Source organism: Nomia melanderi, chromosome 10 (genome assembly GCF_051020985.1).
Source record: "Nomia melanderi isolate GNS246 chromosome 10, iyNomMela1, whole genome shotgun sequence".
Lineage (NCBI taxonomy): Eukaryota > Metazoa > Arthropoda > Insecta > Hymenoptera > Halictidae > Nomia > Nomia melanderi.
Window position 1 is genome coordinate 9,053,037 of NC_135008.1, and position 22,799 is coordinate 9,075,835.

Here is a 22,799-nt window from a genome sequence, read left to right on the forward strand (position 1 = left end):
CGTAAATTGTTAATTTCCACCGGAAATTTCCATATACATTGAAAAGCTTCGAGGGTCCGGCCTCTCTCTCTCCGCGGGGAATTGATTTTTAATCAAATTCTATCTTCAACCGGGTATTCGATTTTTACGAAGCCACCGATGCTTTCGGGTAATAATAATGATTTCACGGGAAGCCAATATTCATGATATTGTTGAAAATGTTCGATTACTCCAACGATACTGGCAACTGATTTGAAAAAGAAGAATTAACATAAACATTGGTCGACTGTTTCATTAATATCGATTTAATGTTTTTAATGAATTTTTATTCAAGTGGATACGATTATAGTGTAATTATTGCACATCCTGCGACAATAATAATAATTTCCCGGCGGGCGAATATTCGTGATATTATTGAAAATGTTCGATTACTCCGACTATACTGGCAACTGATTTGAAAAAGAAGAATTAACATAAACAGTGGTCGACTGTTTCATTGATATCGATTTAATGTTTTTAATGAATTTTTATTCAAGTGGATACGATTATAGTGTAATTATTGCACATCCTGCGACAATAATAATAATTCCCCGGCGGGCGAATATTCGTGATATTATTGAAAATGTTCGATTACTCTGATGATACTGGTAACTGATTTGAAAAAGAAGAATTAAGATAACTCGTGGTCGACTGTTTCATGGATATTGGTTTAATGGTTTTTTGTCAGCGTAAATAGAATAAGAGAGTGTATCAATTATTTTATTTCTGAACTTTTGCCGGCGAGTGTACACACATGCGGGCCGGTTTCGTGTGTCACGATATGGGTCACCGACCTTTCGATGAAGCAGGTACAGAGAGAGAGCTGAGAAATCGCATTATTGTTCACATCTCGGTATAGTCTGGTACGCAAGGAACTCTCGCGCCGATGTACAAGAACCGTCTGACGATTCTAATTGTAGTAACCACTTAACGATAGGTAGAACAAGGTAACGCCGAGCTGTTCCATTAACCGATTCGTAATGGATTCTCTAGGAAATGTATCCTCAATTAATGTCTTCTCTCGACACATGTACCTTTTACGCAGGTTTTTAAATAAACTACACTAATGTCATTGCCATAACACTAACATCTAAAAAAGAGGATTCTAAAATTTTAGAAACCCTAGCTTAAGGAAATTTTTCTGAAAATTAATACCAAAGAAGATGCAAACCAATATACCATTAATTGGAATACCTAAAAGAATATTGCCAGAATATTATCCCCAAAATATCATTTCAAAATCGAGCATATCAAACACGAAACGGCTAAATAAATTCAAATATCCCGACATTTTGATCTCTCCACGAATTACACGCGTGCCGCCGTGTATATCTCGTTGCGAGTAGATGGCGATCGCGGCCACGAAATGAAATTCCTTGATATCCCGCACAAATTAAACTGCTTGGTCAGCCGACGATACTATTATTATGATTTTAATCTCCTCGTCCGTGACATCGCGACTCGATTCAGCCGGCAACAACCAGCGGCAGGAAGGGGGGGGGGGGGAATAACAATTTTGTTGCTGTATTATCGATACAAGCACCATGTCCGATCAAACGCAACTCAATATATTTCCCCGCAATTCAATATCGACGCTCTTTCTAAACTAGCCGAAATCTGTCAATATTTGTTTTTCATATCGCTGATGATACCAACGTGACCACAGCAAGCAGAATTGTGCCCGCTGTCAATATTTGCCACTGCATACGATCCAATTATTAACTGTCATCGATGGCATATAATATTCATTAAATTCCGGTTACATGGGAAGAGACACCATCAACCTGTTTCGATTGCAACCACTTTCCAAATGATCGGACTACGCGATAGATTATCGAACGAAGCAAAACTGTTCGGTCTTCTCTTCATCCGAATTTGATGGAACACCGATTCGAAACAACAAGCTTCTTGTTGGATGCCAGCCTCGGCGGAAGTACATCAACCTCATTAACTCGAATAAACAAAATCGTTCAGCAAAATGAATATGCGTTAATTAGGGAAGACCAAAGCGTGCTCTCCTGACGTTAATAGCGTTTCCAGCCTCTAGTAAACAAGAGCACAGTGTTTACACCGGACCGTGCGACCTCCAAAAACCAACGCGTTCGAACGTAATTCCCGGGAACTGTTGTTTTTACGCCTCCTAACGTGTGGCATTCGAAAATTCGAACAATATGTACGTTTAATTGCTTGTAATTATAAACTTTCGTTGTTTAATTGGAAAGGAAATCTGAAATTAATATTTTTGTCGTCTATTTGATAAGTGTTTACGTTGATATCGATTGACGCAGTTACACGAGTATTTAACAATAAAATAAACTGATAATTAGACTCTAACAAGAAACTTTAATTAACAATATATCTTTATTATATATGTGTTAACGACCATTTACTGTACAGTTTATTCTATCGGTAGGTATTTGTATAATTGCGTCAATCAAAATCAATACAGATATTTATCAAATAAAGTTTATAAAACTCGATATAGATATTTATCAAATAACGCTTATAAAATACAAAATGTGTCAAATTGTCATGTCCGGTAAACCTGATGTTAATAAATACGAACATAAATTAAAAATATAAACATAGGTAACATTAATTTTGCATTTCTTTTCGAAAGAAACAACAAACCTTTATAATTACAGATAAATTCGAAGAAGGAACAATTCGTTCACACAATTTTTCTTTTCCTCATATTGAAATAATCATATCGATGCTGTTTGCAACCCGTAATCATCTTTCTTCTGAAAAAAAAAACTGAACGACAAATACGGAATGAAATAAATAACGATGGAAAAATGTACGTGCAGTTGCGTCGAGCACCAGTGATATCGTACCGCCGGCAGCAATTGATTCTTGAATAATCGTTATTTCGTTGATTCGTATCGGGTAGCTCGTTCTCGATAATAAACACACCGTGACTCTATACGATAGCTTCTGTGGCTTGGAATATGGAATACAATTTTGAGTACAGAGACCCGATGAGTAGACACTACTCGTCCAATTCTCTTCCAGCCCTTGCACTGTAACAACTGAATGATGAAGATTTCAATTGAATAAATATCGGTGCCACTCATCATACAAAACAAAATATTACTTCCTTATCGTCACCAATATATATTTTTTCCAGAACGAACACCTACAATTTAATCTTCCTTCAAAATGAATCAATTATCTTTTACAACCATACTCTCCAACCATAAAGTGCAACAATTCAGAAGTTTCATTTAAATAAACGTTTACATAAAATCATTAGAAAACAGTCCATAAATAAAATATTATATTCGCAGCTGTATATGATTGTATTCCCACAACACCTCGACTACGCCCGTGGCGAGAAGTGTGTTCGCCGAGTCAAAAGAAGTCACCAAAAAAGCAAACAAAAGAAAATTACCTTTGTGCGCCGACCGGTCGCCAGTTCTTGTAACTATTGGGGCCAACTCGAAACACCGGCCGCGCCGAATGAAAATTTGCATTTCATTTCCTGCGTAAATATTTGCGTCGCGGGGGAGGTTGCTCGGCATCCGCGGGAACGCCGCTCGTAGAAATAATATTTCCCTCGAATCGGATTTTAAAAGCGTGCCGCGGACCGGTTTACGGTGGCCCAATAATTGCGGGCTGTCCGTCATTCTGCTCCAAGGATTGACGTCGCTGAAAACGTCGAAACGCCGGGTCTAAACGAGACCAGGAGCAAAAAAGGTGAAAAAGAACGGTCGCGAACGGGACCAAAAAAAAAGGGAGGAAAAAAGAGAGAAAAAGGAACGCTGAACGAGTACTCCAAGCCCGAGCGAGAATTTTCATTCCTGGAAAACCGCAGCGATGCGACCACTTGACGTTCCAGGCGGAACCGTCCCCTTTGATTCCGTTTTCCGCGACGCGCCGGATCTCCCTTTCCTCTCTTCGTTTCTTTTTTGTTTTTGTTCCATTGAGCATCGAGCATCAACAAGAGGGGTACTCGTCGTTGCCGGGGGTAGGAGAAAGTCGAAAGGATAGGGAAACTCGGAACCGAGGTCGCGGATCGTGAACCGCGAGCTGGCCGAATGGCGGAGCGTCATCTAATTACGCATCGATCTTCACTGATCGGCTGCGCTGGCGCGTCCGCATTTTGTTAACGAGAGTCACGGTGTCGGCCCGACATTCCGGATACTAATTAATCCTACGCAAGACCCTCCCTTGGACATTCAGGCGTTCTAGGCTTCGCGTGCCCCCGTTCACCTGCTCTGGGGCGTGAATTTTTTCTACGCGAATCGAAATGAGATTCCGGATTCAGCGAGAACTATTTCAACATTTTTCCCTTCGGTTTTGCGTTCGATGCGTTTCGGTCCGCATTTCCGCGTGAGCGATTTTATCCGGTGACTACGAGTTATACGGGCTTCCTTTGTTTTTAGGAAGTAAAGTATTCATGACAATAGTAACAAGGATGACGATGATTATGATGATAAAATATTAGTAATGTGAAATATTATTTTTAGTGGTTTGACGGGGCAACACTGGTTACGTGAAGGAAGAATTTATGGTAAATTGGAATAATCGTACAGGCATGTAACAATATTTAGAGCAAGAATTTGTAGAATGATTTGTTGCACGAATCCCAAAGCGATCTGTTGCCGCGTGAAGATACAATTTCGATACAGGGCTGGTTTCATTCAGCCAGGTATCACGAGTGGCATTTTCCCTTGAATGGAATCACACGTGTGGAACGGTCACAAAATTTTTGAAGAACGACACGGCGACAGGGAATAAGTGTATCTGCCGATATTGAATTCCGGTGACTGTGGGAGTTTCGGCTGGCCAACTGCCGCGTCGATGTTTTCGTTTTACCGTCTATAAATGTAAAGAATTTATTTCGTTAAATACCCAAAAATATTCAGATTATTTCTTTACCAACTACGAGATTCTATAATAATAAAAAATAATATAATATTTCACGATTTTTCTAAGGTTTATCACATGTTACACTCTCCCTTCCTTTTTCCACTTTGAAACTTCTTTTCCTTGTTTTTAGATACTGATAGCTATTAAAACTTTAATATAAATAATAAGATTTTCCTTTGTCGAAACGAAGAACGTGAAATTTGTTATTATCTATCTTACGTTATAATCACAGAATATTCTATATACCAATAATTTTCTTTTATGTATAATTATATTTATAATTACAATTTCTATCTTGTAACGTTCAGAATTAAAACACAGTCAATGAAATTGAATGTTACTGCAATCTCCGTAAACTCGTATAGGTACACTCCGACTTTCAGCTGAAGTGCATCTTCGTACGTCAAAGACGTTCTCGAACGGTGAAAGTTGACCTCCGCAGAACTTTCTACGCACGCCGAGGATGCGCCGCCGGGAGACCATGATTGGATCGAGCGTTTCCGAAATCGACGACGCGCACCTGATTTTGTGTCATGATCGACTGTTAGTCACGGCATGGAAGTTTCACCGATCCATCCTGGGGAATTTTTGTCCCGCAGGCCTTATCCGTTATTCACGGTTCTTAGTAAATGCACGAAAAATGATGTGGAATATTCTGTTACAATGTACAATTTTAAATTATTTAAATTAAACATTTTTGAAAATTTTCATTAGTTTTCTGTGTACGTATAATCTGGAAATAATACATTAAACTGTTAACCAATGCCTGCAAATTTAGTTTTAATTCCTCTAATAGTCTCTTTCGTGACTGCATTACTAGAATCACTTTGATATTAATCATTAACTCGAGGAAAAAATAAAATCCATGTTCATCTACGTTCACGATGGCTTCAAAGACAAACCGTTGACGATAGAAAAATAATATTTTACTTGAACTCAAATGAATTAAAGGTCATATATTTTTATTAACGTTTTGATGCGATACCTATTATATGGTGAAGAGTTAAGAAGAACATAAAAGGAGGGTTTCGAAATTTTTGACTTGGCAATGTAAAAGATCGACTCAGTACCCGCATATGGGGCCACACGTGACGCTCCGAAAGTCATCAACCTTTCAGGACTTTCCTCTTTGGCCTTGACGTACCGTTATTCCTACTTGTGAACCACTTTTCGGGTTCAAAGTCATGTTCCACATACTTTAATCTCGTTCTACGTATATCAAACTGATTTTTAATCTACAAATCCTAATTAAAATGCTCTCGGATAAAATAATAAACAACTTACAGGTTTGAGAGTCATAACCCTATTAAATTTAATTTCCAAAAATGTTTCAAAAATCCTAAAACTGTTATACTAAACAATACTTATAATTTACAAATATCAATAAGACATACATCAAGAGAACGTCGCGAATCATTTCGTCCAAGTTGATCGATTGCACGCAACGTTCCAAGGAATTCTTGATGCAACGACATAGCTGTGTAAGATTAACCGATGACATATCAAAGTGGGCAGTCGGCCAGGGAATTATCGCACAATATCCGACAACAGAACGTTTCAAAGGCATCTTGCCTTGCCGGTGGAGCAGGAAGCTCCGAAATAGACAAGAAATTTTTGTACGGTAACGAAGTGTCCATTACGGGATATTCGGTTTTTAAAATGTTAATGAGACGCGGCAGCCCGAATTGGAAATTGAACGCTCGAAATTCAGGGCAGTCGTTCGATCGTAAAGCGCGGCGGCTCGTGCAATCAACGAATAATTAAATATGATTAATTCATTAAAATTAACGAGCCACCGGCGAGCCGCGCCGTCGCTGAACAATAGAACCCCGTCCGATTTTACTTGATCGCGGGATTCGGCTAATTGATCGATCGCTTTTTCGAGAACGAAGAGCGCTCTGCCGTGTTCTCGGTGTTCTCGTATTAATTTCACGCTCTTGAGTCCGCTTTTTTCCCCCGTGACGAGAGTGCGCTTCATACGCCGGCTGTTTAAGCTCGCGGATCTTTCGCGCGCCGCTTCAACATTTCCGCGTGATTATTTCCGCAAAACGTTCCTCCGCTGCGCTGGTGAAAGAGGGAAAAAAGCACGCGCGATGGAAATTGTTATCTCGGACGATAAAAGTGTCCTCCGATCGGTTTAATTAATTCCGGGGACAGAGTGCGCGGCTTTGTGGTGCTCTTTTCTTTTAAAGTACAGTGACTCTTTGTATCCCTCGATCGGTTCGGTGATTCGCTCCTCGAGGACACGTATCGTCAAAGCAAGTTCGACGAACTTTGTCGAAGTAGCCGCGTTGGATTTCGATTGAGAATTGTTAGTTGAGAATGAAAATACTGTTCTGGGTTAACGTTGGTAATTTTGTGGTGGAAACGTGCATTTCGGAGTTGTTGAAAATAATTAATTTATGAAGGTATGTTTGATTTATATGCACGAGTAATAATCAAATTTAACATGGCAACTGAAAAATAATAATCCACAATTGTATATACAATTGTAGAATATAGAATTGTACCTTCTGAATAAGTATAAATAGCTTCAGTATTACTCGAGCGAATTTCTAAAGTAGAATATTATTAAACAATTCCTCGCATCAATCTGCTAATTAATTATACATATGTGTATGCACAAATTCAAAAAATTTCGATATTATAACGTTGTTCACAGTGAAATGAATTTCACAAAAATTTTCATTCAAAACTCCAAGTAATAGAGTAGAATCATCTTTCCTATGCAACTGGACCCCGTTCATTCCGTTCTCTGTTCAGTTAGCGAGAAGACGTCATTAATATCATTAAAAAGTCATCAAGATATTATCAACCGGGCTAGTCTATGATTAAACACGAAAAGAGATCCCAGCATGGAAAAGTGGCGCTTAATTGGAATCGCCCGACAATTACCGCGCGAGTTGAAGCGCCGGTAAGCGTGACACGTTTCCACGCGCGTCTTTCACGGGAAACGTAACAGGAAGAATTGTTGACACAGGAAAGATCTATTCAGGAAGCACCGTATTGTCTGGCAAGACGTGACCATGTTCACAACCATGTCCCGGAACGTTCGCACAGGTTCCCGTGAATGCGTCAAGACCGATCGAAGCGGCAAAATACGATAGTCCTTTCGCGATTCTCGCTCCGGAATCTTGTGCTCCTTTTATTCTTCCTTCTCTTGTCTGTTTCTCGGGATTCTCACAGTGAATATTTCCCCGAAAGAAAACAGGGTTCCCTTGGTATATCAATAATGGCATCTATACGCGTTGCCAAAGTTTTTTTCCCCGCACGCTTACTATTATTTATTCTTTTCTCGTACTGGCGAACGATCATGTTATCTTCTTCATCGTTGTAATCCGTAGAAATTTATACTCTTGTAAATCGTTCAGCTAGAGTTGAAATTAAGGAATAAACATGCTCATTACAGATTTCGATGTGAAATCGATTTAATTCGTCATATGATATACACCGCCAGAAATCAAGATTTAACGATTGCTTGAATTTTCCTAGATGTTATGGTTACTAAACGAAATTTCGTTTACTTGATATATTGCGATAAAAATAGATTTTCAATCTAGGTAACGTACCATGGCGTACATGTGCATATCAATCCATTACTTCTTATACCACGGACTCTAGTAAATTGAATTGCTTATATAAGCGTCGATAAAATTTCCGTCCGCGCAATTTCAACGATTCACTAAAATTACTATAATTAGTGTACACCGTATTTCAGGAAACGTTCCCGGAATATTTTACTTGGGCTAGACGTAAACCAGTTATTGTTCAGTTTATCGCATTCGTTTTACGCGTTCATAAAATCACGTATTAAACGACAGAACCGTCGGATTTTTCTGCCCGCGACCCTCGACATCATCCGCGACCGCTGCCATGAAAAATCCCATCAAAGCGAAACTTCCGATCTCGTGCAGAGCGCGAGCGTCCGTCGAATTCGACGTAGCTAATTCGCGTCAAAACAATCTTATCGATGCATAAAACCTCGCGCCACCTCTGAACGGCTCTGCGGGTCGTATTTCCGAGTTTCAGGAAAGACTGGGGACAATTTTTCTCCTTTGACGACTGCACGGCGACATCCGAGAGACATTCTTGATCGATTGTTGCCTGCGATGTCGCATTTCGAGATTTACACAGGTAAGACTTGATTAGTGCGACTGATAAATTCCAGAAGTTGATCGTATTATTGATTTCCTACTATTCGAATACTTGAAATACAGGAACTGGTTATGTTTTTCAAAAAATATGCAAGAAAAATTTGTAAATATTTGTATATAAATTTTCCTACATACGTTATTAATTTATAATAATATAAACATGCTTATTGTTTTACAAAGTGTATTAATAGTAAGCACTGCATTTTCTTTTGCTTCTTTAGAGATTCGTGTGACGATGTATTCGTAGTACTTTGTCCAAGTTTCTGTTCATTTGGTTGTATATTTTTCTGTTCTTTTCGGAAAAGACTGTATCAATGAGAGAATGTAATTATAATTATAGTTCGCGCTAAGTCGAATATCGCATTTGCGCACGTTTTCATTCGACAGATCATTAGGAATAACTAATTCAATGAATATAAGTGTATAATAAAAGTAGTTATCGTTGCGTTAATACGTAACAACATTATTCGAAGACGCATTAATTGAGATCTACCCGTAATTATTTTTTCGCGCCCACACTGCACAGCGCGGTAACGGGAAGCTCATTACGCGGGTCTCGAGATCGACTATCGAGAAAACAACTCGCGGCAGAAACAAGAGTGAAAAACAGGGAAAACAGGTTAAAAAAGCTGTTTTCGTTCATTTCGCCGGCCGCCTCTTTCGTCGGGGGAATCCGGAGCGCCGTGTTATCAAAACATCGCATCCACGCTCGAGTTATTGGCTCGTTCCGAATCGAAAGTAATTGGAGCGGCGTGCATTTTCGAGCTAATTACCGCTTTGTTTCCATTAATCGATGTGAATTTTAAAATTGATTCTTTCCTCGCCCGCGTTCCCGTTCGATCGGAACGGTCCGCTGGAAATTCAGTGGAATGTTTCAATCGAAGTGATTAAAATTGACTTCTCGTTACCGAACGACTGCGATTGGAATCTGAGTTCATCGCGGAATGCTTTTGGGCGAATACTGAATAATGCGAATGGGAAATTATTCGTGCCACTTACGTCGACTGGAATTATGTATCTACCCGAGAAGAAATAGAAATCGTCAAATATAAAATCAAATTCCCTGAGTACGAATAATGAAACCGATAATCTATACCTATCTATAAATAAATACAAATGATAAAATCTATCATATACATCTATTATATATAAATACAAACGATGAACTAGGATGATCTGTAGACAATGAAAAATAATATACTTCTGATTAAAAGAACTATCGTTAATTTCGGTTCCTAAAAATATAAGGAATATTGAAAATACAAATTTTTTATGCGATAACCCATTGTTCTATACTTTATTGTGTATCTAAAGATTCGCGTCCGATTTAAATACATTGCGGAGCAAATACACGTAAACATATCGGAAGGTAATCACCGTAGGATTATTCAAAGCTGCGTATTTTCCGCGCGGAGAGCCTTCGGAACTCAAGATCTCGCCGGGGAAGCAGGAAATAGCCGATCGTTCGAGGTTGTAATGCCAGACGGTTACCCGGTACTTTCCGTAGGAATTTCAAACGTGTTCGATACACGTCCGAGTCCCTCTGACATTCGGTACACGGAGCTCAAGCATCGACGTTATCGATAACGGATGAGAAGCTTGGTCTACACCGCAAACTCCATTACTATGGTTAGCCCCTCTAAAATTAACTGCTGAAATTAGCGATCCAAATAGATCCGCATTCCTGTGGGCCACCACACAAATTTCAAAGCCCGCGCTTCCGTTCAAGAATCGCCATTCGCAGATCAATACAATTCTTGGCCGTTTTCGTGCTCGCGCGCGGATTTCCCGGTTTTTAATGTCGGACCGTTCGTTAACGTGTCGGTTGATTCGTGTGTGGTGTACCCTTTCGATAGCCGATCCCAATAATGATCGATGGTTCCACTGTGTAATTGGATTTTGCTCGCCGAGTCGAACCGAAAATGGAACTTCGCCGGAGAGACTGTCATAATTGTAGTCAGCGTTTTATGTATGACTTATTCGATCGTGGCGAAGATAAATAGAAGTAGTTATTCATTATTTGATATTATAATATATATATTGTTAGGTAGTTGCATAAGTTTTTAAGTATTTTTATTTAACATTAAGCTTAATTAAGCCATTCTATATATTGCAATTGATTTCAAGCAAATAACGACTGCGACGATCAACACTGATATATACAACGACGATTTCATTTTTACTTTTCTAATGTAGGTCGCACTTTATCATTGAACCGTTACCGTTTGTCAGCTCTAAATCTAGTTATAGATTTTCGTATTTTTCACTGTAAGCTACTGACCAGTTGGAACTACAGTTATGAAAGTGCCGTTTATACATAGTCAGTGCCGCATTTAGAGACGTCCGATTTTCCCCGAATATTCATATATAAAATATTAATCTCCTCTTATCAGAAGGTAGATAAATATATCATTAAAGTATCGGTGTTACGTATATTTAATTCTGAAAGAGCGTTCAATGGCGGATAATGGTTATTGTTCTTATTTGCGCGACGGTGTTAAGATCGACATATCTATTCAGATTCTATTCCTGACCGGTGAGTCTAATTGATACAATTTTCGGGGATCTGGCGACCAGTGATATCGCGCATCCCATCCGCAGATAACGCCAATCGCAATAGCGCGCTATCTATACCGCAAAATCAATTTCCATGAATATCCAACCGCCTCTCTTGAATCGAGATGAGAAGAAAGTGCAAGCACCTAGAAACAGCTTTCCGAACAGGGAATTAAACGCTTTCGAAACATTAATTTATGAATCGATATTTTATCGTTTGTCGCGTAACCTACATCACACATTTTATTATTGATACTTCGATTACGGGCAAATTATTCGTTAAGAAATTTACTTTTTTCTCTTTCTAAATAATTTCACGAGAATTAGAAGGATTTTCATTTCCCAACTTACATTTACGATAGATTTTTACGAGAAAAAAAGGAATGTCGAACTGACGTGAATTGTGTCAGAAAATTCTTTCAATTAATTACGTTTGAAACGTTAATTAGGCAAGACTGTAATTAAAAGTTTCTTTTACTTCAGTCTACGTAGAATTCGCTATTGTTAAGTCTATATTCAAGTTGAATCTAAACGAAAGAATGCCCTTGCCTTTTCAACTGAATTTTAGTTCCTGAGTATTTTTCCTGCGCAAGTGTGTCACGCATATTTTATTTAAATAAGCGATGACGTAAAAAATTCACGCGTCAGCACCGTGAAAGTTTTCCAGAAATCGTTGCTCCAGATATCCATGGGCTTTCGAAATGTCGACGGTAGTAACATCACAAAAAACTGTCATTTGCTTATCGTAAGTAGAGCCATCGTTATCTCCCGCGAATATCTGGGTTTTAAAGTATACTTAGCTCCATACACAAATTTACATAAGTAGGGACCTTAATTTTTAGAATCACTTGAGTAAATATTAGATATACAATATTCATAAAAAATTTTAATCATTTATTTTACCCAGATTTCTATAACTTTTCACTGCAGCTTTACTTATTTCCCTAGAATACAATCCATTATTAATACACCCTCATTAACTGCGATTAATTACGATTTCATTGTCACTAACAGAATAGTCTTTTTCACAAGACATTTATCTACACGAGAGGTATCTCTAATTCGTCTTCGAATCATTATATTGGTTCCGTCATCTGATTAGTTAGAAAGTTGTCCAATAGGATCTTGACCCAGAAATACCATCGATGCTAGGTCATGGGACCCCAAGGTCTTAGCATGTTTTCAGACCGAACTAACCTAACATTCTTTCCATTATACTTAGATACCATATTCTAGTCCCATCCTGAACCAAAAGGTACTCACATCTTCCCACTGACTGGTTGACTAAAGCTTTTGTCCTTATGAGACCTAGACGTTAGGAACCCTACAGTGTTAGATTACAGTAACTTTTGGTCCTCATCGGATTCATCGAGATTGATTCACCTAACAGTGACGCAATCCCACTTTTTCCTTTCTTGAAAAATTTACTGTACATTTTAAACCTATCATCCTCCAAACATTACGTCTCCTTTCTAAGTATTTCAATTTTTAATCCTCCAACAGTAACATCATTACGGAGACCTATGCTTCTTAACCCTTTACGGACGAAGATTCTTCGAAACATACAAAATCTTCAACATATGAAGCTAAATTACATATCAATCGCTTAATTAATAGAAAAACACTACGTGCTGACCTCTTGCTGTTCGACTAATTAGATCATTTGTCTACGACTCAGTCCTCCAAACCCGAACATTTCATCTTACCGAAATGCCGACGTTCGTCCGCAAATGGTTAAACTATCTTACAATTACTACAAGCAACGTAAAAGATTCCAGACCATTTATCTTCCCTACGAAACAGTCCTAACACTCTGTACAGCAACCGATCAGACACCGTGCCCTTAGCTTAATGGAAACGGTTGCCGAATCGATGTATCGATCGCTCACGTAATTCTACCCCACGAAAGATCCCTAGAGCTGCTAATTGGTCGCGAAGTTGTCCGCTCTCTGCGATCGTGAATTATGCAGGCGCGTAATATGTAATGCGGTGGAGCCTTTCGCTGAACAATCCCCCGGGAATACCGCAGCCGACGGTGTTTCCTTTAACCCAGAACTCGTCCGCGGGACGAGGCTACCAGTTTAGTTATCTCCGGCATTCAAACTGGCTGAAGCTCGCGTTACGTGCACCCGTGCTTTCGAGCTTTCCTGTCGAAACTACGCGCGTTTAACCGAGTATTCAGTTCCCGATGAAAACGAGCCCCTATTAAGCTCGGCCCATTTGCTGCTTAAACGTTCTTGAGATCAGGGCTACGCGACCGATCCCGCGTACATCCACGTTTCACTTTCGGATGCAAGTAATATCGACCGGTCCCGCGGTATTAGAAAGTCAACGGTCACCGATGGACATCGACAGTTTACTTTTCCTATCGGTTTTACTATTGCCGGGCTCCTCGCCGACTCTTACCGCAATACACGGTGACACCTCGATTAACACTAGATTTTCGGACATTTACTGTACAATGAGTTCTATCGTTCTTAGAAAAACTGATATTCAACAATTTAGATTTCAGAAGTTTGAGGTTTAAAAGTAGACAATTACGATATGGATTTGTGTAACTGTATCAGTCAAACTCGACCTGAACGCTATCCAAATGATATTTATAAAATTCAGTCAAATTGACTCGTTCCGTAAATCTAGTGTTAACAGTCGTACGATTGTCGGGTCTGTTTCGATCTAGATTTTCGAAGGCTTCATCTAATTTCTCGCTTTTTTACCTAATTATGTAAGATGCATATCTTTACTTTTACCTTTATTTCAAAGAATAACTTTTTAAATGATTAAAATCGTTAATTAATTTGGGACATATCCTAGCGAAGGTAAGTTGCTACTCAATCATATCAGATTTAATAAGAACAACGTATCTCGCAGAAGTACGTTTTGAAAAATTATTACATGATATTTGCATTATTCATTGAGTAGATGCAAATTTTGTATTCTTTACAACGACAGAATTTCTATTTCGCGAGATAGGTACATAGTAAGATACAAATAATATCTTGTAATACTTATACGTACAACGAGTCGTGATTCTTTCGACGGATATTACTTTCGAGATGAACAACTGTATCCGAAACCGATGCACCGTGAATAAGGATATTGATGTTTGGGTAAGAACCGGTTCTGGAAGAAAATTGGGTCGCTCGGGAGACGTGGAAGAATCATGGCGTCTGTTCTCAAGTCATTTACCTCTTTCATCATACATTCCCTGCAGAAGTATTACTCTTCATATACCAAACTCACTAAATAACCTTATCTATCAATAAAATATTGAATTCGAAAATATGGAATTTTATTTCGTAGTGGCATCAGTCTCATTAGAAATCAATTGCAACCTTTAAAACAAAAGTATATGTTATTTCAGACGTTACTAGACATTATTTCTGTAAAATTATAAATTATGTCACAATCATATTGTCCAGCTGAAATCAACATTTTTGCCATTGTTCATCATTTGCCTCCATTCCAAAGCGTTATCATTTGTTATAGTTGCGGGAAAATTTTTCAAATTTCACGAGTCACGCCGGCTCCAACGATAAACAGAACAAATCGCTCTATTTGCGTTCCCGTTGCTATCGATATCCACGGGACAACACTGGCTCCCGTAGTAAATCGAACAGCGCGGCGACCAGGTATACGTACCATATACCTGTACGTAAACGTGTAGCGGCTGCGACGTGACACGAGTACGAAAATTTCTTTCCGCCCCCGCGATACAAGCCTTAACTGCCTGCGGAGATTCAAGGAGCTACGAGCAATGGCCTGTGAACCGTTATTATTCGCCTTAATGCCGCCTCTTGCTCATCCAACGGCAACGAAATAAATGATAACAGTTGCCTTTTGGAATCTGTTTACTCAGTAATTTACGGCGCGCACACGGCTGAATCTATGGGAACGAATTCTGTTTGCCCAATAATGTCGCGATTTATACGCGTTCTAGCGGAAATCGATGTCGGGACTCCTACGAATGGGAAGGATCAAAATAAACACTCTTGGAATACTGAGTCACGTTAATTTTCTTGTTTCCTTGAATTATTACACGACGCGAAAATTTAGTAAGATTTCAGATCTCACAGGCAAACAGCTCTCAAGTAAAAGAGAGAAGTTTTAAACGTGCGTAGAACGTGTTAATATTTATAACACTTTAGTGATTGTATAAAATGTCAATGTTATTTGTTATAGAAACATTCTTTTATCTAATAATAATTCTGAATAGTATAGAAGTGAAGAGAATGAAACGACAAAAATTACAGAGAGCACCAATTTTACGTGGGAATATTAATACAATACCTTCTTTCTCTAATGCACGCTTGTACACAAGCAGATCGATTCAAGATGGCCGATGAAACTTAAATATTCAGTTGTCATGTTTAATGTGCTCAACGTTGTATGTTAATACCCTCGTTCCGCTTGCATAAAGGATAGCTCTGTTCTACGAAACAATTCGGGCAAGCTCACTCGTTCAATGTATCCTTCTTTCTCCCGGTTCAAAATTAGAAAATCGTTCCAACCTGGCTATTAATAATCATAATCATTTTAAGTAATAATCCAAGCGCGCGATAAATATTCAAACTCAATTATTTCGAAAATGAAGTATCATATGAAAAATATTATCCTGTATGTCTTACTTAATTTTTCATGTACGGCGATTTCCTTGCCAGTTATATCATGATGTACGATTTTCTAGTTCCATTATCAATCTTTCAACCGGAAACGTCGGTGTAACTCGTCGTTCACGTTTAATTTAAATTCTGAATAATTCCTCATTTTCGTATTCAGTCCATGAATAATTCTCGTATTTCATCGGATCATAGTGATCGCGCCCGTACAAACCACGCGATATCGAAGTACATCAGTGTACAATATCATCTGCATTTTTAATCCGCCTCGACTCGCGCTGCCATGGACACATTCACGTTCAGAAAACATGCAGTGAAAAGGTTAAAGGTGATTTCAAGCGGTACGTGTCTTTCCAAGCGGCACGGCAAGACCGTCGCGGATTGCCAATTAATTTCCGACGGTACGGTTGCGCGGGAAACGCAGAAATTTTCCAGTTAGCCGGATTCGCCGTTCGTTACGGATTAAATGAACCGGTCCCGTGTTTGTTTCTCGATCATTCGTTCAATTCGCGCCGCGCGCCGGTACCGGTCTCTCGCTGCATTATCCCCGCGCCGAGTTACGTAGATCCGGGGCTTATCGCTCCAGGATTTCCATTCCGTCTCATTATTAATTTCCATGCGTTAAGCAGCCGGAGCCGGGATTAGTTGGAAGCATCGTTACACGAGCCGCCGCCGCCGCCACCGGAGCAGCTACATTTCTGCGGAGCTCCATTGATTCCGCGATATAATTATTCTTGCGGGAACGCCGCGCGCTGAATAACAACTTTTGGGAACGTTCCGTGCACCGTCCCTCTGAACGCTCTTTCGACATTGTGCCATGCGTTTTTGCTCGTTTTCCAGTTCCCAGCTCGCAAAATTGTTCGGCGTCTCGACGAATCTGTTGCGCGTCGGCCAGAGAGGTTCGTGAATTAAAGAAATTTCGGAGAATGGGTGGTACATACGCGTTCCGTTGGAACATTGTTGTTTATGAAAAATGTTGGCAAAGGAATTTTAGAAATTTGTTGATTAACTTTTGTGGTTTGTAGGTAACACTGTGTGGATGAGTAAAAGAGAGTCTGCTTTGTACAGATCCTCTGGGAACATGCGATGTGTTGATTACTCTCTTTGCAGTCTTTTACAATGTTAAAGATATACATAAGCTGAAAATAGAAATGCGTTAATAATTAGGCTGTAGATTTTTATGCAAATCGCATTTTCACACGATGACTCATGAAAGTAGAAATTGTTGATTTCTCCGCTTTCTCTAATCGAACACATTGTAGGTTAGTATAAAAATAAAGCTACAATTGGATTAATCAAAGTCGTGAAGATCTCTTCTCCAACTATCTTCCGTTAAATTCTACGTGTATTAATCCATTAAGTATCCAAATCAAAGTGAAGAATAATAACAAAAGTTATTTACTACCTTCTGTGACAGTTTCAATAAAAACGAAAACTAATCACCAACTCGTCTCATGACAAATAAAAGTATCAATGCAACTACTCACTAAGTACCCACACACAAAATCAGCATAAAACGTAATATCAACACTTTCTACTATTTTCTCTGATGCATTCAATAAAAATAAATTCGAATCGTCAACTCGCCCCGCGATAAATAAAACCGCGAAGGGTTAATTCCATTCCCGAACGGAGAACACTATTTCCACGCGGCAAGGAAAAGAGGGTAGGCGAACGGGGGTTCGGACGAATATTTTCACGAGTGACCGTAACTCCGGCCCGCGGGGAAGGAACTTATTACCGTGGAAACGTTATATCCCGTAGAAATAAAAGTTCCGTGGAAGTTCCAGAGACACGAGAGTTCGCGTCGCGTCGCGTCGCGCCAGTGACTTCGTTAACAACGGCCGGGCGAAATATCAGGCTAGCGAGAAGAAACGCACAAGTTCACCGACGTTTTCCGAAGCCGCATTCTGAAATTAACCTCATCTCGGAATCAAAAAACTTTGTCGTCGCCGGTGGTCGGCGAACGAGTAAAAACGGCGGCTTGTCGGCGATTTTTGATTCTTGGGCCCCGATCGAAACCGATTCTCCTTTTTCCCGAGCGAATTCGGCGCTCGCCACCAGGCTTCAGCGCAGCGCGCTCCCTTTCCGCGGACCTTTTAAAGTTTCAAAAGGCTGGATCTCCCACAAATCACATAATTTGTATGCATGAAGTCGGAATGTAGACGCGCGTCGCGATTGCGCGACCGAAGTCGGATCTTGGCCGAGATTCCTGCGAAATGCTGGCCCGCGGCATACCTCGTCTCACGGTTCACGCGTGTAACGTCGATTTCTGTTCGCGAACTGTATTCGTTGGCAGTGGGAATACTATTCTGAACAGTGGACGATATGCAGAGAATTGATTAATTAATAGTGTTCGTTTAAGAGGTGGTATATGGAAGGATGTTCTCATGAATCTACAATGTATAGAGACACGTTTATTGCAGGTTCTAATATTGTTGCGGTATTTTAAGAGCCTTGTAATATTTTGCCAGCATGCAATTAATCTTTACCACTTCGACGAATATTATGAATTTTCTAAGTATTTGTAAGTAAATTGTCCTACTTTAATGTACAATATCCAGTACAAGTTACTATGTGCTTAAGTAATGTCGGGGTTAGAGTTAACACGTTCACTGTTACGAGAGTTTTGAGTGTTCTATAATATTACTTATTCTTTCGTGGGAAAGATAATGGTATTAGAAATAATCATTGATAACTTGGTATTAGAAGTAATCATTAATAATTTGGTATTAGAAATATTATCTATGTATAGCTACTTACAATACTGAATATTGTCATTTAACATTAATTTCCTTATTGCAATTATTTTTGAACAATTCGAAAACTCTGATCATCATCGTGGCAACATGTTCAACTTTATTCTGTATTCCATCTACAAGTGAATGATGAATATCCAATTATAACCAATACGACCAGCAGATCTTTGGTAGATGGTTTCGCGCAGATATGTCTGTACGGTCGAAATGAACATCGAACAAACTCGTGACTGCTTGTGATCGCGACAACCGAGGTTTGCCCGATGTCGACACAGCCTAAAATGCTCGCGAATGGTTCGTGTACTTCGCATCCTCTCCCCTCGATGCACCTCGTGTCTAGGAACCGTAGAATGCGTGTAACGGTGACCACCCGTTGACGGTGGCCGCGTTTCTTCTCGTTAAAGCGGCAGAGGAGGGAGATCACGCGTGTTTCGACGGGTCGACGAGCTCGTGCACGAACCGGGAAATGTTCTTCCCGCGTTTGGCCAACACCGTTGCACAGAGTGGGTTTGATAGAGGGATAGGAAGTATGCGTGTAGAGATACAGCGGATAGATAAATTGATGCATAGGTGGATAGACAGGCAATATGATTGAATAGATAGATCGGTCGATATGTACATTAAAGTGTTGGTTTATCGGTAAATTTACTGCTTTGCTGGAACTCCCTTAAGAGCGTGAAATAATAATAATGATTGTGATGTGTGGATACGTTAGATTCTACGGGCTTGATTTGTTCATTTTTATGGGGCTGTTGGAGGAGTGTGTTTGGGAAAGTGATTATATCTTGTAAAATAAAAAACCGAGGGGATTCGTAAAGTATGAGAAGCATTGAAGTATTGAAAGGGAAATTAGATATTTATTTAATATCCATATGAGACTAGTTTGTGTTATATACTTTGAATAATATTTTTCAAATGCTTGAATTTTCTCTTGAATATTCTGTGTATATATCGAAATGTAGTACATATACGCATACTCGAAATCGCTAGAGAATTTACGCAAGGCATATTAAAGCCACAATTCAACCAGCCGTAAATCGTTTTCTCATTGAGAAATAATATCTTCATCTTGCGAAGAGCTACCGGGAAGAAAATAATGCTTTTCCAATATTGTATCCTTTCCGTTGCAATAGCGTCAAATGAATGTGGTTTCACATTAGAATGATTCATGCATACATTCGTGTGCTCGCAAGTTTCCTGTTATTTTCGAATATCAAAAAAGGTATCTGTTTCCTAATAATTCTTATCGTAATGAACAACAAGCATGAATTGGTAAAGCGATCAGTCGACGAGAAGCTTCGATATTATGCAGCACCAGTTTAAGAATTTTCGGAAGAACGTTTATCAAGCTTTTTATAATTCATACCCACTACGCGTTTTTAATCATGCCTGCGGTTTAAGAATTCCCATTTTTCCGGTTTCACTGGTTATATTAGCTGTTTTTCTCACGGTCGGTTGCTGGCCCGTCGTATAAATTACAGCTTCACGCTCCTCGAAGGCACGTTCTTTGATACCTTTCCTCTGTTTAACCGTGGACCGTGTTATTGCGTGCATTTACGCCCCGCTATATCCATTTAAAGCGTCCCATTGATCCGCGGAACGGAAAAAGGACGAAACCGGGGTTTCCCCATTTTCTGGTCGGGTTATTGTGTTCAATGAACGCCGACCGTGAATTAATTCAAGCCCGGCGAAAAAGAAGACGACGAAATTACGAACATTGTAATTGGACGGCGCCGCCTGCTTTAATCGCGCTGCGCTTCTCGATTTATCTGCACGTTCGAAATATTATTTCGAAAAGCAGAAACGCGTACACTACTTACCTATTATCTTCTTGAACTTCTTCCGAATTCAAAAATGTTCTTGCGAAAATTGAAAAACCGACGAAATCGAGAAAAACAACTGCAGGAACGTTTAGAGTAACGATACAAAGACGAAAACACGAATGATTAAGATTAATCGTCTCCACTGTTAACACAATGTTTACAGATATTCAATGTCCAGTTAATCTTATTGTTCTTAAAAAAATTTGAATTTTAAACATAGACAATTAGGATTCATGGATATTAATTACACTAATCAAAATCGACATGAATACCAAACAATGTTTATACAATTCGATATGCATCAAATTCCGCGTATGGAACATTAACACGATTGTTTACCAAATAATGTATATAAAATTCAATAAGTGTCCTAGGATCCGTAAGCCTAGTAGCGTCAGCGTGACTGATGCGAAAATAAAAAAGGAGACTCGAATCAGCAAAACGCGCGTGGATCGTGTTTCAACGTGTATAAGGGTATTTATTGCAAACTTTCATCAATGTCAACGCGCATCGGTCACCTGAGTTTCCTCGTTAGTAAAATATTGCGAGCTGTGAAGTCTGATGCACGCGTTGGCCGCAATCGCGTTAATTCAGCGAAACGACCTTGCGTTGCGCCAGACTCGCGGAAGAAACGTATCGCGAGTCTCGAATCCGCTTCGCGGCGACTATGACACGGCCTGCGGACGAGGAAAGTAGGACGATGATCAACGCGAAAGAGAAAGGAAGGGGTTACAGGGAAACGAGACGAGGAGACAAGAGAAATAGGCGTCGGGAAGAGGGGGATGTTGGGAAAGAAGGTAGCTACGGTGTATCGGGACGATGTCTGTTGTGTTGGTGCGCGCGAGAAGCGGAAAGGAGCGGCGCGGAGGGTGGCGCAAAAAGAAAGACAACGGGGGAAGCCGAGTAATATGGAAGAGCGGAGGTATCGCGTGCTGACAAAGCGAGGACCCCGGCAGAAACTTGGGGAAACAAGGAATTACGCCCGAAAGTCGGGGGATTCGTGGGTTGTCGCGCAAAAAGGGAGGAGTCTTACGGGACAATAACCAAATGAATAAGTTGGACGAGAAGGAAAAACGGCCGGGCAAATGGAAAAACGAATAAACGGGGGTGAGAAATTAATTACGACGCGGTGAGGAATGCTGGAAGCATTGTCAACGGTGGACATTAAGAAACGTCTGTATTATTTGTTTGCTTATATAACCCTTTGTGTTCGAAAGCTTTTTGTTAGAAATGTTTAACGTTTTCTGATGAGGTGACGACATTCTTGGAAACTAAATGAGAAAATATGTATACATTAAGGAACAAGGTGGTTTGATTTGATAATATTAAATTAACTCTTGGTATACAATACTGGATTCAGTTTGTAATGAATATTTTACATGGAAAGATATAAATGTTTGAAGTATATAGTTCGTTGACCTCACGAATGGTCCGTGAGTTTCTGTAAACTTGATTTCCTCAGTGAAATTCAATCGAATTTTGGTTTAGATTCATGAGGTACACGATTATTCTTGAACACCGAAATCTCGAGAATATCGTCGTACTTCATGCTCCTGCCTTATGAAATCAAGTTACATTCGTAGTGAATATTTTAGACTGAATTTAATAAGTGTAATCGTAAAACAGCGGGTTGAAGTCTTTCTAATAACACTTCTTGCTTAATATACTTTTTCGAACTACGATTATTAGTAAATTCTATTTTATGGAGTTAACAATTGAATTCCGGTCGTTAATATTCTAATCGTTTATTTCTTAAAATGCTGGACGTAAAAAAAATTACACGATTATGTCCAGAACTTTATCTACAGCAGTATTAATTGCACAGTCCATTTCAGACTCTAACAAATATAATTTCAGTTTTCATTTCGAAATAAATCAAGAAATTATCGAGAGTATGTCAAATACACAGGAGATAGTAAATGTAAAATATGTTCGTGTGCAATACCAGTTATCGCCTTTTATTTCACTTTCTCTTTATCAGGCGCATCGACATTA